Source organism: Parasteatoda tepidariorum, chromosome 4 (assembly GCF_982258835.1).
Source record: "Parasteatoda tepidariorum strain Cologne lab strain chromosome 4, Ptep-v5.0, whole genome shotgun sequence".
Taxonomy (NCBI): Eukaryota; Metazoa; Arthropoda; class Arachnida; order Araneae; family Theridiidae; genus Parasteatoda; species Parasteatoda tepidariorum.
Window position 1 is genome coordinate 72,871,637 of NC_141758.1, and position 16,829 is coordinate 72,888,465.

The following is a 16,829-nucleotide window of genomic DNA, read 5'->3' on the forward strand; positions in this document are numbered from 1 at the left end:
TAGTAAGTCTTTAAAACAGATAAAAAAATGCCTTAAAAATAAAATAGAGAGCGAAAGAAAAATGAGAACATTAAGCAAAACTAAATAAATTCTTAACTAAAAAAAGTTTTTTTTTAAGTTCATTCTTTATGCATTATTAACTTTAACCGGAAAAAAAATATTTACTTTCCATGCGAATTTTTTCATAATCTATTGAAACAGCTTTTTCCTTGCACATTTGATCGAATTTACTTTACTGTTAAAGAAATGAAACATCATGAAAAAGGTACTGAATCAGTTTCAAATCTCATGCGTATTCGTTTATTATTAAATTTCAAATAGTTTAAATTCCAATTATGTTTAAAACATATAATTAAATTTTTAAAGGGAAGTATGTTTTTTTACTAATTTTAATTTATGTTACTTATACACGCAAAAAATTCCAATTTTTATTTTTTTCGTATTTTGTCAAAATTTGTATGTTTCATGAAATAAATGAGCTAATTAACAAATATCTCAATTTAACAACTCAATGCAATTCGTGTAAGCTAAGTTACGATTTTTAGCAAGCTCATACAATATAACACAAAACAGTTTTTTCTTCATTTCTGTACTTGAAATAAGCATAGGAGACAAATTTAACGCCAATGATTTATTACTTTGAGAGATTTATTCGAAGTTAAATTTTCATATTCTTGTCAACAAATAAACTTCTCTAATGGATAAAAACAAAGACAAATTTAACTAATGAGATAAAATTACATGGTCAAATATTCTTTGATATTAAACAGATTCTGCGTTCAATTTGATTGTGACAAAATATTTCTAGAAAAAACTATTTCTACCATCATTTAAAATTCAAATAATTGATTTACACATTGCTTATATGGGTCATTCTCACAAAAACAGTCATTTTCATGTCCCCAGTATATTTTATGTTTGCTTTACAACTTACGAAAAAAATTTTTTCAGGGAAAGTGTCCTTCAGAATACAAGCTAACAAAAGAATAAAAATAAAATTATCAATTTTTATTTTTTATTAATTTTAGGTAATAAAAATATACCAATATGTCATTCCCTCACTTGTCCCCACTGCTGATTTAAAAAAAGAAACAAATTGTTTCTGAAATAAAATTTTTTTTTTTACAAATTTGCGTTTTTTATTTGAGAATATTGAAATATAGAATTCAGAAAATAAATTTTAAATTTAATTTCTGATAAAAATATTAACACAGCACTATTTAAAACTTTGTCCCCAGTGTTTCGCGTCATTCCCTCACAACAATGTTCTTATCACCTGCAATCATCTTAGAATAAAAATATTTTAATAAAAACTTCAGAAGTTAACAACTGGCATCATAGAACAAAATTGCAGTATGTTTCCATCTTCAACTTAAAGAAGCTTTGCTGTGGAATAAATTTGAATGAATCAAACCAGGTAAAATTTTTTACATTTGTCATTCCCTCATGTCGTTTTTTAGAGTAAAATAAAATACAACTTCATCGAGAAAGTGGATAATTATATGTTGCTTTCTTGTATGAATATAATTGTATGTGATTGACTTCAGAAATTAATAAAGCCTAACTGTTATTTTTAAATTTTATTGAATTCGTCATTCCCTCACTAGTGTATAAAGTGAGGGAATGACGCTGAAGTGAGGGAATGATTCAAGATGAGTATATTATTAAATTTTTTTTGTTCAATCGTGCCAGCCAATTTTATTTCCCAAACCTGTAAAAACTATTAAATATATAAGACTAAATTATAATAAACATTAGATATACTTAGTATGTTATCATTTTCAAACTTTAGGTAGATGTAACTTAGATAAAAACATGTATTAAAATAAAATATCATTCCCTCACTATTAGTGTCAGTCCCTCACTTTTTAAATAGTGAAAATAATTAATTTACTTATTAATTAATTTGAAAAATAAATTAATAAATTAATAAATTGATTTATTAAACTAATTAATTTATTTATTAAATTAATTAATTAATTATTAATTATTATAAATTAATAATTATAAATTAATTATTTAAAAAATTTATTAATTTAAATATTAAGTATAATTTATAGGATATATACTTTCTTTATAATGCCATTACATATTTCTATTAATATAGAAAGTTTCAGAGCTTTTTATTCACTTTACTTTTTTGGGATTTTATGAACTGAAAAATGACAGTTTTCGTGAGAATGATCCATATAATAGTTAAAGATTGATAATTTAAAATGGCTTGTCAGTTTTCCTGGCTCCGATTTAGATTGTTTGATAATTCCTATCTCGATAACTTGAGCCGTTGCGCTAATTTACAATTTAGCAGCTTTTAAATCGTTCTCCTTTTTGGAAATTTATCTCTTGGTTGTAGTTGATCGCAATTGCAATTTCTTTTAAAATGTATTATAATTTCGTTTCAAATAATATATTATTATTATGTATGCATACTATAATTTTATTAGAGTAAATTATAATTATAATAGAATATTTTAATGGAGTATAAGTGTATTATAGAATATTATAACAAAGTTTATTGTAATTATAATAGATTTATTATAATTATAATTTGGATTTTCCCCTGTTTGTATTGTTTTCAATGAAATGTTTTTGTTCGTTGATCGATCAAATTAAACCTGCAACAAAATCAAGAATTTTTTAATTTTTTATTTATTTTTTTAATTTTATTTAAGAAAATGCCGAGCAGGAGAACTGGTCGCTAAACTCCGCTGGATTTTAAGAATGGGCCGGGCTACTTTTTTTTTTGAAGCATTCTTTAAAAATGCATGCTTTGTTTTAAAAGTTGTTGAACTATTCCTGAAATCGGTTCACTTCAAATGAAAGCGAACGCTCTATCCCCTGAGCCATCACAGCTCAAGCTAGATAATGTGCATATTAAATGTCTTCAAATATTTAGTAAGTGATAACATATTTAGTAAACCCCACTTTATTACATAATCGAATATGCAACCAAAATATTTTATAAATTTTATATATTTTCTCATTTAAGCAACTATTTTTTTGTACTCCACAGTTAATTAGCATAGATGGGGTAATATATACTAAAAATTCAAAATTTTCCTTAAAAAAGAATTTATAAAATAACTATAATGGAATGCCTGTTTTGAATCTAAAAGAGTTCGAAACATTAAAATGAATCCTTTCCATTGAGTTCTAAACAGGTGTCAGGTTGTTAAGTGTAATTAAATTTTCACTTATTAATAACAGTAAAACATCAGTTATGACATTTTAAAGACGCTATACTTCGGGAAAAAAATTTTTTTGCGAATTCTGTTTGACCTTCATAATTAATTTTAAGTATAGAAAAAGTAAATTCAGACAAACTTAAAGTAGGCCATGTAGTTTCAATTGCTGAAAAAAGGAATTAAAAATATCAAAAATGCAAACAAATTATTGGAAGAGAACTTCCCCATTACGTAATCTTAATTTATCCGCGTATGATTTGTGTTCATTTCGATATTATGAATATTTCTTTTCTGTATTTGAAACTTCGTGGCTCATTTTAGGTTTACCTGAATACGCTTTTTTTATACTGTAAACTACTCATAGATATGAAAGAGAATTTGTGATTAAAAAATTATCTCGTGGTAAAGCGTCCTCTTAAGTAAGAGATGACAATCTATGTAATTCAGAAAAAGAGATCAGAAATCTTCATTGTATTGCGAAATAATCTTAAACAACTCCTGAATCCGTTTGCAAAGAAATAAAATATTATCACATATGATACCGCTGAAGCTTGAATGGCGATAATTTGTACAATACCTAACTTACTGATTAACTATGGTAATTTATTAAGGAGCGTTATGAAGTGTTTTCCGCAATTTACCTAACTAACGTAAGCACTTACAGCTTCCGTATCATTAAAGTTCAAAAGTGTATTTCTCTTATTCTGTCATCATTGAAATAAAATTATAAAATAGTAAATTAATCCTGAAGACTTGATTGCAGTTTACCACATGAAATGGGCTTTCGAGAATTGTAAAAAAATTGTGTTTTCCTTATAAATACAGCATCACTTTACATAGTGATGGCAAAAATCATGTTCAATGTACAACAGGAAGAAATAATATATAAAATTCCATAGGACAAGCAATGTTACTGTTTGTCAATGTCTTTGAATGGAGTGTCTTTAGGATTATGCACCCAGACCACTGGCAAATTGATGACCTTATAGATTGCTGCAAGAGATGAATTGCACAGTGTTAGAAGTATCGTAGTATTACAGCATGTGTTAGGAATGACTCAAATTTCACCTCAAAGCTTGTGGTTTGCACATTACAATTTTGATATTTTACAAAAGCTAAGTCAATTTTCAGATCTCTCAACTCTCTTTATTATTTATGGGAAGAGCCAAACGCCGAGTAAGTAGACATAACTATTCTTATAAAATCTATTATTCCAAAGTTTGTAACCAGAATCAATCAAAATTTAACTGTGTACATATCGATAAACGCATTGAGACTATGTCGAATAATAAGAAATAAAATTAAAAAAAGTTTGCTTCCCACTCATTTAAACAGCCGAAGGGTAAAAAATACTACAAAAATACATCGGCCAAAAGCTTTCGTACGCATACTGTATACTCTTCATTATTGTTTCTTTTTATTTCAATTTTAAACTGTTATACGTTAAAAAACGACCCTCTATAGTTACTTTCTTTAAAAATAATGATTGAAAGAAACATGCTGCAAATAAAAATTTGTTAATTGCTTAAACAGTTACTAATTAATTGAACGGTTTTAGGATTTTAAATTAGAAATTTATATAACCATCATATTTAAGTTTGATTAATGTACCCTTCTATAATATAACCAATAGAATACCACATACTATTACCTGGGATACCAATAGTATTTCACTAAGCGAAAGAAACTTTATCAACAATGCTTTTACTTTTTTCGATCTTTAAAAAAAATTAAAAATCAATTGTAATGAAAGTTCGCATCAAACTAACTCACTAATGTTTTATTTAGAAATAATCATTTTTTCAACAATGAAAGTAATTACTTTGCCGTAATTATTAAAAGTTAAGAATAAGCAAAAGTTTCTTGGGGATTTTTATATACATATTTCTTCTTTTTTTTGCTCCCGATTCCAAAGTTCTCTCAATAGACTTTAAAACAGAAAATGACAGTTAGGAAAATGCCTCGCCTGATATTAATGTTGTTCGAAAAATTTAAGCGTGGAATAATGAAAGGTATTAATGGAAAATCGAAGAAATTGCCCTTTGTCCAGTGCACTTCTCAAAGCAGTTTTCTATTTGAAAGATATTAAAATCCCAAATCTTTTATAAATAGCGTCCGCCAGAAAAGCGAATGCATCTAAAAAGAAGATAAGAAAAAGGCTTTAGGAACAGCTTGTACTTTGTATGCGCAGCGCAACCAGCTGATGCCTTTATATATAATATAAAATAAAATATCGAAAGCAAAACGGCACTTGTGAGGAGAGCCTTAATCGAACTCTCCGCCATTTTCACACAACGGTTTTTCCCGCTCGATACGCGAGCGCCATCTGGCGAAATATTTTCCTCCCACCATTTTTAATAAAAGCTTCTGGTATTGACAGATTGCTTTCTCAAAGGAGTCTCCTAATTTACTTAAGTCATTAAAGCTCTTTGTCCAATCAATAACCGAGCCTTCAATTTTAGCCCTTCGCCCCTGCAAGCTGCGTAATTTGTTTCTTGTGGATTAGAGAAGCAGACGATAAAAAATGGATTCCGAACCAGCTTGATTCTTTGTTCCAGTGATGATTAAAGTAGTTGTACAGCGATTGGAATTTTTTTTTTCTCGTAAACTTCTTCCTTTATTTGTGTCTTTTTGGTTTCAGGCAATCTGAAATTTTTTTCATTATTCTATATTACTTAAGGCAACTGTCTTTAACAGACCATTAAACTTGTGTTCGCGTTTTAAAGTTATCTATTTAAGGTGCCCACTATAATTAGACTAAACGCACTATGTTGATAAAAAATTTTGATTCCATTAATTAAAAAACTTTCAGAGCATGAATATTTTTTAATCACGGAACATTAATGATCAGTAAAAATTTTCTCACAACTTAGTCTGCATTTTTTTTCTCCATTTAATTTAAATTCCCAAAAAATTTAAAATGCAAGCAAACATTTTTCCTTATAAATTTTTTTTTATTTGCTAACATAGGTGGTAGGCCGCATACTAAGTGAAGCCAAAGAGTATTGGACATTTCAGAAGGTCACATAAATAAAAGAAAATACGATATTATTTAGGAAAAGTCACGTGAAGTTTCTAGCGATCGCGAGAAATGCCATGCCAAGCTTAGTGCCACCTCTACAATTTAAAAAAAAAAACTTATAAGAAATAGAAGATTCCTATCACTTTTCTACCGAAAATTAGTGTTTCTTAAAACTACAAATATTAACTGTAAAATAATGTCGCAATCTGACAAAAGACAAATATTTTCAGTTAACAGATAAGACTTGCAACTATTGATACGGACTTGTTAAAGTTAATTTTTTTTAAATCTTTTGTATGCGAAAAACAATTATATCAAAGCTACAACAAACAGTGTTGACTGGTATTCTCTTCTCTCTTCAAAGCGAAATCCTCTAGATGTAATATAAATACTTATCTCATGAACATACTTTTTCTATTTCTTTTACTATCAGAACTGCTTCATATAAGTTATGAGTCTATGGCTGCAACTATATAAAGCTTCCTAACTCGCCTTGTTTGTGTGCATGCCCTTTTCCTTGGAGATTAGAGCAATCGACTATGGAGCAAAAGCTCCCTGGTTCTCTCCCAACTGGTGGCCAACGAACTTTTTTTCTGCACAACCTTCCGCATCGATGACGACGCAACTATTCCTCTCAACGTCATCCCCTGATTCAAAGATTCGCTTTGACAACCACAAACCCTTATGGTCGCTGTAAAAGTCAAACTTTTTGAAGTCGACTTGTACATATTCTACCCGTACGTTACTAAAAAAGTATATTACGTACGAAGATGTTCTGTATTTCTGTCTGGTTCTGTTACAGAACATTTCTATTTTGTAGAATACAAAAATTTCTGGCAACTTTGCTACCAGAGGTTTTTTGTAATATTACAGAATATTTTTCCAGTATACGTAAATATATAGATAGCTGAAAACGTTACAGCAAATTAAACATTAGTTAAATGCTAAGAAAACTCACGCTAAGAGTAATACAAGTATAAGAAAGGAGCCATTATGATAGATACTATTTATATTCAAATGACTTATTCATATTCAGATTATTTATTCATATTCAAATGGCTTGCTCAAATTCAAATTACTTGCTCCGGAAAGAAATGGCGCAACAAATATTCAACTTCCACATTTTTTTGATTAACTCTTTTAGAAAGATCTCGAGGCTTAATACTTTTCAACTAATTGCTGTTAGTCCGAAAATAAAGTTACATTGGAAACATAATATCTCTTCTATTTATCATTTACCCTTTCCAGCACAGGCAAGTTTGATTGCAGACTCTAATCGGAAAGCAAATTAGCAACGACAACCATATATTAGGTCTCAGAGATGAAGTTAGTAGGGGTGAAAAGGTATAATTGGTTTCTATCTCATAGAGGAAAATTTTTTATTCAGTGCACAAACGCTGTTTATGCACTTTTGCTTTTAAGTGGTAGATTGTAAAGTCCGGTGGTGCAAACCAGAACGAGAACAATAGATTTCTGAAAGACCATAGTTAAACGGTATCGTCTGAATTAAAAAGTTTTCGCATAAAAAATTATCCGAATTAAAGAATAGTGGTACATTAAGTTAGAGAGATGGCGATGAGGCATATAAGCAGTGGTATTCTTACGCACAAGATCAATCTGTTAAAAATTTAGGCTGTTGACTTCATATTTTTTTGCTTTATCACTCATTTGGTTCTAATTTAATTCTATTGTGATTATCTGGGGTCCTAAGGGTAACCTTCAAGTGACTAAGCGATTTATTCGTAAAGTCAAATATACTCATGCGGTATTTGAAGGACTTATTCAATACTGTCGGCTGCATAGTAACACTAGAGCCAAATATATAATGAATGTTTAGCACTGTCTGCAATGCCTTAGTTTCACGTAAATATTCCTAATTCATAAAAGTTGCAAATTTCTAGCTATTCTATTTTCAACAAAATTAATTCTTGAAAAATATTTTTAATAATTTTTGGAACTACAAGCATTTTTTTTCTTCTTATTTTTTTTTAAAAAAATGTAATTATTTTAAAAAAAGAGAGGTAAAATATTTAGCTAATTTTAAATGAAATAAAAAAAATTTTAAATTTGGGGACATTAAGTAAAAATTCATCTTTGACGAAAAAATATATCGGGCATTCTAAGTGAAAAGGTATACTTCAGCTTAATGACGCTTTTGGAAAATAGTAGTTGCAAAAATTTGAAAGTTGTTAAAAAGTAAAATGTTATGCATTTCTAGAAACATTTTTCGGTAGATTGGTCTCTGACTAGGCGCACTGTGTCTGAGAGGGTAAAATAACTAAGAGCAGAATAGTGTTTCTTTTAATTATTGAGGAACATAGAACAGAAATTTTTTTCATTCAATCATTAAATAGCATAGATCAAAATATTTTTTATTAATTATTTAAAGAAAACGGCATTAAAATTTAGATTAATTCTTTATAAGCTAAAGGAGTTTTTTCTTTTCTTATATCAATTACTATTCTTAGATCAATTTCAATTCCAAAAATACTCTAATTTACCGTTACTGGAAATAAATGGCCCATTAAAGAGTTAATGGAATGTTTTTGAATACCAATTTGAGAATAATGTAAAATTTTATCAGACATGAGGAGAAATTTTAAATTAAAAGATGTATGATGCCGAGCTATAAGAAACTTTCCAATTAGTAAAGCATTAAAATAGGAACCTAATTAAAATTACCCAGGAGCGTAAAAACAAAATACAAATCAATACATATTTTACATAAGCAATCAAGAATTGATTTACCAATTGTAAATAAACCCGCTAGGAATTTTACCTTCACTGCTTTATATTTTATCAAACATTTCGAAAAAAGAAAAGAGAAATTTTAAACAATAATTCTGCGTTTAGAAGACATTTCTATTGATCGTTTGCAGATCATTTATTCCCGTTTGCGCGAGCAGTTCATTTTAAAATAAGCCTTGATGGAAGATATATATATGTAAAAAAACAATAGAGAGATTGATGAAATGACTTATTATATAATGATGTTAGAAATTTCAGAGAGTAGTAAAATATTATATTCATAGATCAGTGTAACACATTTTTTTAAGATTGCAGAGAATCTCTAATTTAATATGGGTTAAAGTGCTGATATTATGATTCAAAGTATAAATATTATGGTTCCGAGTACTGTCATTAAGGTTCGAGATACAAATATTATGATTCAGAAAATAGATTTTATGTTTCAATGCTGTGTTGTTTTTCCCTAAAGCCGAAATAAATAAGCCTAAAGAAAGAGTAAATGTAGTAAGAGAGAAGCATTGCAAGCGTTGGTGACTCTTTTTTTCGTGAATGCAAACTACACTGTTAGAAATTTTGAAATTTGTTAAACTATAATTTATTCCATACTTGCTGCAATCTTAGTACGAGGATAAGTTGAACAGCATCGCTCAAACTAAATTGCTTAAACTTGCTTACTTGATATTATGGCGCAAGTTGAAAACTTGTCTACAGTTGTCAAACACTTTTTTTCAGATTGCAGAAAATCATCATTGTCTTATAGTTTTAAGTACCTATTATGGAAGTTGCAAATATTATGATTCAAATATAAATACTGTAATTCAAGGTACTGGTATTAGGACTCAATACTGAATCAATTTTTCTGAGTGTGCAAATGAATTTTACTGAAAAATTAACTATGAGGCTGCTTAAATTCAGTGATCCAGATGGAAGACTTAAAAAACATAACCTCTGTATTCAATCCTTCTTACTTTATTTTGATTAACTCTAAGAGTTTTTTTTCATTTAAATGATTATAAAAATATAAAATAAATTAACCAATTAAACTATATAAAACCTATAATAACAGCTGAGAGGCTTCTGAGTTCTAGCATAGAAAGTATTGAAGCAATAACATTAAAACATACGTGTTGAATTAAGAACATAATAAAAGCTGAAATAATTTTTAATTCACAGTTCATTTTGTCAAAGTAAACCATTCGATGTGAAAAATACTATTTCAAGTTCAAAATTTGAAATCAATTTAAAGTATAGTTCGTTCACCAGAAGTTGAGACTTGGCTCCACCTCCTGGGACGCAGAGTTCATTTCAGAGCGGGAGTTAGAAGAGAAACATCTCCGTTGTTGAAATTGAGACAACCCTTAATTTGCGCCAAACACAAAAAGTGAATTATTTTTCAGTCATTACTTTGCTTTATCATCTGCTATTATACCTTTTGTTACACTAGCTAATTAAATATAGTTTAAATTTAAAAACTGTTGTTCTCCCAGCGAAATGACTCATAAAGGACAAACTATTCACTCAAAAGAAAGAAATATCATAAGAAATGGTGCAAAATATAATCAAATTTATGAAATATTTATTGTTAAAAAAATGCACATAAAGTTTGCGAAATAAATATTTTTGCCAAACGATCGCCAAATAGCAACATTGTTCACAACCTTCTCCCAAAAATAGCGAAATAGTATCGTCGCATACCACGTGATGAAGGCGGAGCCAAGTGCCAACTCCTGGTGAACGAGCTATATATACATGACGTATAAATATGAAACCGAAAGGTATGATTTCATATAATAAAAAGCAATCCAATTACAAAAGTATTAAAAAAAATAATTAGTTCTTTCCCATCTCTTTGGCAATATCACAAAAATATACAAGCAACAATTTACAAACCAAACCTTTTACCACAAAAGTAACAAGACAGAATCGGCCCACCAATTACAAGCCATTTCTCCGAAGATCCATCCTTCAATTATTTGCATTTCAGCAAAGATTTAGCCAGAGAAAAGAGGGAAAAAACTGGATAATAATTTTTTCCTGGTACTAAATGGACCTAATTGTAAACTTTTATCCCAATTCAAAAAAATAAAAAAATACTATTAAAATATTATATTATGAATAAAAATTGAAATAATGTTTAATTCGTAATTCATTTCCTCAAAAGAAACTATTTAATCTGAAAATTCAAAATTTGAGATCAATCCAAATTATGTATGATATCAAATAAAATACTTTCCCTGCGATGAAAAGCCTTCCAATTACAAAAATATTAAAAGAATCAAATGAGTTTAGTACAGTTTTTTGGGCAATGCCACATAAAATATAGAAGTAGCAGATGGCAAACGAAATCTTTTACCAAAGGAGTTGACCATGCAATATCAGTCCACCAATTACAAGCCATCTCTCCAACGATTCCTCCATCAACTATTTGCACTTCCGGAAAGATTCCGCCAGAGGAAAAGGTAAAAATCAGGATAGTTATTCACCCCTTAGACAATATGAAGCTATTTGTAAATTGTACCCTAATTCAAAAAAAAAAAAAAAAAAAAAAAAAAAAAGACGACAAAATACCATTAAAATATCTTATGTTGAATTAAAAACATAATAAAAGCTGAATAATTCGTAATTCTTTTTCTCAAAAGAAACTATTCAATGTAAAAATCCCATTGCAAATTCAAAATTTGAAATAAATTCAAACTATATATGATTCCAAATAAAAGATGAGAAGCTCCAATTACAAAAACATTAAAAGAACCAGATCAGTTTAATCCAGTTTTTTTGGCAATACCACAAAAAAAAATATCGAAGCAGCAGATGGCAAACGAAATCTTTTACCACAGGAGTTGACCAGACAATATCGGTCCACCAATTACAAGCCATCTCTCCAGAGATTCCTCCTTCAACTATTTGCATTTAAGCAAAGATTCCGCCAGAAGAAAAGGGAAAAATCAGGATAGTTATTCTTCCCTTTATACCAAATGGATCTAATTGCAAAATTTTACCCCAATTCCCGATATACATACATTAAAGACCAGAGGGCAGGTTAAGATGCAGTAAGATAAGGAAAAAAATCTAACAACCAAAATCCTCGCATTTTATTTCCATAATAAGTTTACGCTACCCATGCTGTACCTAAGGACGGAATCTCAACAGCTGGTAAGGTACAGTGTGAAGGGCTTGTTCATTTGCATATCCCATTACAAGCCCCGATTGCCTGGGTAAAGCCCTAAGCGCCAATTTGGGGCGCCTCCTTTCCTTGCAGCTTTCGCTTTCTACACAGCTTCTGTGAGATTATATTATTGATGGTTAAAGAAATAAATGAAGATGTGTTGTTGCGCCTTTAGTGGTAAAAGATTTTTGGTGTTTTTGCTTCCTTTTGCTGCTGTTTTGACTCGTTGTATTTGTGTTAAGAGAATGGAAGATTTTTATCCATGAAGTTTAAATAAGAATTAGTTGCTGAACTCTTACCGGTTCATTTATTTTGGAGGTTCGTCCGGATATTTCGAATATTGTTCCGAAATTTTAAAAAGGGAGAACTAATGATGGTTATAATATTTTTAAAATATGATGTAAAAATAGTTTTATAGTGACTTGATTTCCGAGTCTACATCACCAGTCAGATTCAGGCAAGTTGACAAGTTTGCCTAAACCATGGTGTCCGCAAGGTAGCCGAAAATAGTAAAAAATAAATTATTACTTGTTCAAATTGTTTTTATTTTCGAAAAATTTACTTCTTAAAAACTACTTGGGAACACCATGTTCTTCTATTTTAAATTAATTATTCTGATAAAAAAAGTATCACTATAAGGATAATAAATTACAAATTTACTAAATGTGGCTCATTTTCTATCCTTTTTTTCGTTCTGAAATCAACAGAAAAAAAACCCTGACCAATAGTGACCAATCGACATAGAAATTACAGATATAATTTTTTTTTTACAAATATCTAATTTCTTCTACAAAAAGTATTGCCTCTAAACTTCAAAATTTTGATTGGAAAGAAAAAAAATTGCCTCTAATTGCAGTGAGGTTTAAACAGACCTATAATTGGGTTAGAAAATACCCCTTGCGCTAAAAACTTACTTTTAATCCGTAAAATTCAAGGTAAATATCTTTAATGGAACAAAGTTGCCTCATTTGAAAGTTGAAATGGAGCGCGATTACAGAACAGATTGCTCTCCAATTGATGACGGTGATGCAATCAAGCGATTCAGATCCCACCCTGGATAATACAGTCACCTAGGGCTCAACCATTATCCCTACCTAACGAACCCAAAAGGGACAAGTTTAATTAAGTACCTGGATTTATAGACTTATTTTGATTCAGTATTTTTTGTCAAAAGCTGGGATTTTGATTGAAAATAGTATAGAGATTGTCGAGAAAGTAAAGTCAACCTTATAACGCTGTCTTAAGCGTCACGGCAGCATACTAAGACTGCTTTCAGTAACCAAATTTACCTTCGGTTCTACGGTGACCTTGTGGCACGGAAAAGAGGTGAAAGACCATTTTCCAATAGTATTGTTTGAATGTGAAAGTTTCTCAATAAGTTCCCCGTCTAATGCATTCTTTCATTTGATCCTTAAAAGTGGTGGTATTTTTCGAAATGATTTCCCATTAAATCATGGTTGCGTAATCTTAAGCTTCAGAGCATGGCTGTGGAATGTTACAAATTTGAATAGAATGATGAAGCTTCTTAACCTAGTCCGGTCGAATGTTAAGAATATTATTCGACTCTACTTGGCGGGCAGCAAAGCGAATATCTGCCATCATGGTGAGAAGAACATGCACTGGGAGTGCAAAATATGATAGAATATAGCTTTGATAAATATCCAGATTGGTAAATATTTAGACTATCTTAAATTGTTTTCTAACGCTTGACCCGAACCATCGGCTATGGAGGACTACACCCTCAAATAAACTGCAATTTATATCACAATTTATATATTTATTTACTTGACTCTTTATTGCTATCTACAATCTTAGAATACTGTTTGTATTTCTGAATCTGTTAGCTTTTATACATTTTGCAGCACTAGTAGAGACAAAAGAGCTTTCTCCAAATTTAGTGGCCTCCAAATATCAAGAAAGAGTTCCTCAGGTTGTTACAAAGTTTTTAAAGATCATCACTAAGTTACATTTAATTGCCACTATTATATGTTTTTTACAGTAACTTCATGCTTTTTCGTCTCTATGGGAGAGAATGTACAGTCCGACCAGCACAGGCTTATCATGTATAGATATTTAGAAGAAAAGAAGGCAGAAAAAAAAATATAGCACCGTAGTCCACGCAAACAAGTACTACTTACTTCATCCACCCAGGGGATATTCTTCTCGCCCTGATGATTGCTTTTCGTCTTGCTGTCCACCAAGCTGCATCGAACAAGATTTTTAGCAGCCGACAAGACAAGGTTTAGAAATAGTCATCATTCCATTCGATATAGTAACATTCCACAAAAGAGCTTTAATGCGAAGGAATAGTCAGGCATGATTAAGTGGAAAGTCACTCAAGTGCCTATTACTATACCGCTAATTCTAAGTATGAAATTAAAGAATATATTAAACAAAGAGCTCATTGAATAACTTTCTTTTCCCGACAATACCATGCGAGCCTGAATAGTTATTTGCTGCCGTTTCGTTCCACTACGAGGAGAATGCTGTACCTGATGTAGATTATTGAAGATGCCTTTTGACCATGCGACTGTGATGTTAGAGATGGTATCATAAGAACGACTTTATTTTCACTGCAAGCTATGCTAAAATTATAATCAAAATGCAAATTTGTAAAAAAATTTGTCTGGAAATTCCAATTAATATAAATTAAGCCATGCATGAGGTTGCTTGTGGAGGGGATACTGGATAATGAAGGATACTCATAGAGCATTCATACTGTATGTAGTTCGCATATGCGATCGAATGCGCAGAGAGCAAATGTAGTTTCTAAACATTTGCATGCGCGTTCAGAGTGATTGGATGCAGTATAAATGGCACCCAAGTTTCACGCGTCTGCATATGATAACCTCGGAATCACAAGTCCAGCGTCACTGGCATTCGTACCAAATTTGCGCTTTTTTTCAACTTCCAGATGAAACATCTCTGTCCCCTATACGGATATTTAACTCGAATTTTTAAAAAAAAAATTAAATATAATTTTTTAACATAAGGGAAATTCCCAAAACCAATTATGCAACCGTCTTAAAGTAACTAAAACTAGTGACAATTTTGGTGTTTAAAACAAAATTTCGAAATTTTGACGCAATAATTCTCACAGAAGATATCAATTAATTAAAAAAAGTTATATATATATATATATCAGTAATGTATATGTAGATTGGTCAACTTTGGCAGGCATTTCGCTCCAAAAAATGAAAAATGAGACACCCTACTATATACTATTAATTAGAAACAGACAATATATTATCTACAAAAAAGAATTGTAAGATAATAAAACTTAAAATATCATGAAAAAAATTTGAACCACTGTTAACACTTTTAATATTATTAATAAATTATCATCTGCACTTATGCTGTCGCAGCACTACATAATATTACTGTTGATTAACAGAACTAAAACAGCCGTTTGTTGTTTTCCAATCTAATTTTACTTCATTCTCTCTCGTTGCTTTTTACGCTAATTGATCTTGTTCTTTCAAGCTAATAATCATCGTGTGCTTTACGTTAATATAGTCACCTTGTTTTTTACGCTAATTGGTTTTGTTTTCACTGTATTTTAGAGTTTATATCATGAAAATTTGCCAACATATTTCTGAATATTCATTTTTAAAGTTGTTTCGAAATTTCTTGCCAAGTAAAAAAAAAAAAAAAAAAGTTTGAGGGGATTAAATTCGAAGCAAAGTCTTAACTATACACTATCCATCAGGAAAAAAAATTGACATCACTTTCAGACAAACAAACAACTTAAATCTTAACAATGTATATGCTCGGAACAGCGATATCTTAGGGATAAAGCGTTCGCCTTCCAATGAGGCGAACCGAGATCGAATCCCAGTCGATACGAATTCCGCATTCGGCTTGCTGCGACCACAGTGCTTACGTGAAATATCCTCAGTGGTAGATGGATCATGGGTTAGAGTCCCTTAGCCGTCAGGCTAACCGTGGGAGGTTCTCATGGTCTTCCTCTCCATGTTACGCAAATGCCGTTTGGCTCCATCAAAAAGTCTTCCATCAAGGCAAATTTTTCCCAATACTCGATCCAGGAGTTCCCTTGTTTTCTGGATTAGGTTCAAAATTACAAAGCTACGGAGTTGAACATTAGTAGTCGTAAACCCATAAAATTGGGGCGGCTGTTGAACGACGGTTATAAAATAAAAAAATAATATATGTTTATGAATATATTTTTGCTCATTCTTAAGATCTTAAGCAACGCAGAGTCGAAGTAACTTTTTAAATATTAAAGAGTCGAATAAAAGAAAAGTTTTTCATTTTAGTAAATGGTTCTGGCTTTCTTTTCCATATTGACATTTTGCGCAGTTTTCATAATTAGCATAAAGGAAGATATTGACTAAAGTTTGAAAAATTTTACCCTAATAATCTTGACTAACTCAAGAAATATCATATTATATTCTAAAGAATGTCTTTTTTGTCAAATTTTGGGACATTTTTACTCAATTTTTGGAAACCTGCGTTCAGAGTGTTGTTATAAGCACAGAGCTTTTGAAAAACAACTTTACGGAAGCAAGCTTCTTTATTTTTAAAAAATCAAATTAAACGTTGAATGAAATAGAATACGAATTAAATTTGAAATTTAGAATTTTTTTAGATGAAATATAATTATAAATTGTTGATAAAATATAGAGAGCGTCCTCAGAGCCATCTGTCGGATATAAACGGTTCGGATACCATAAGTTTCATCACAGTA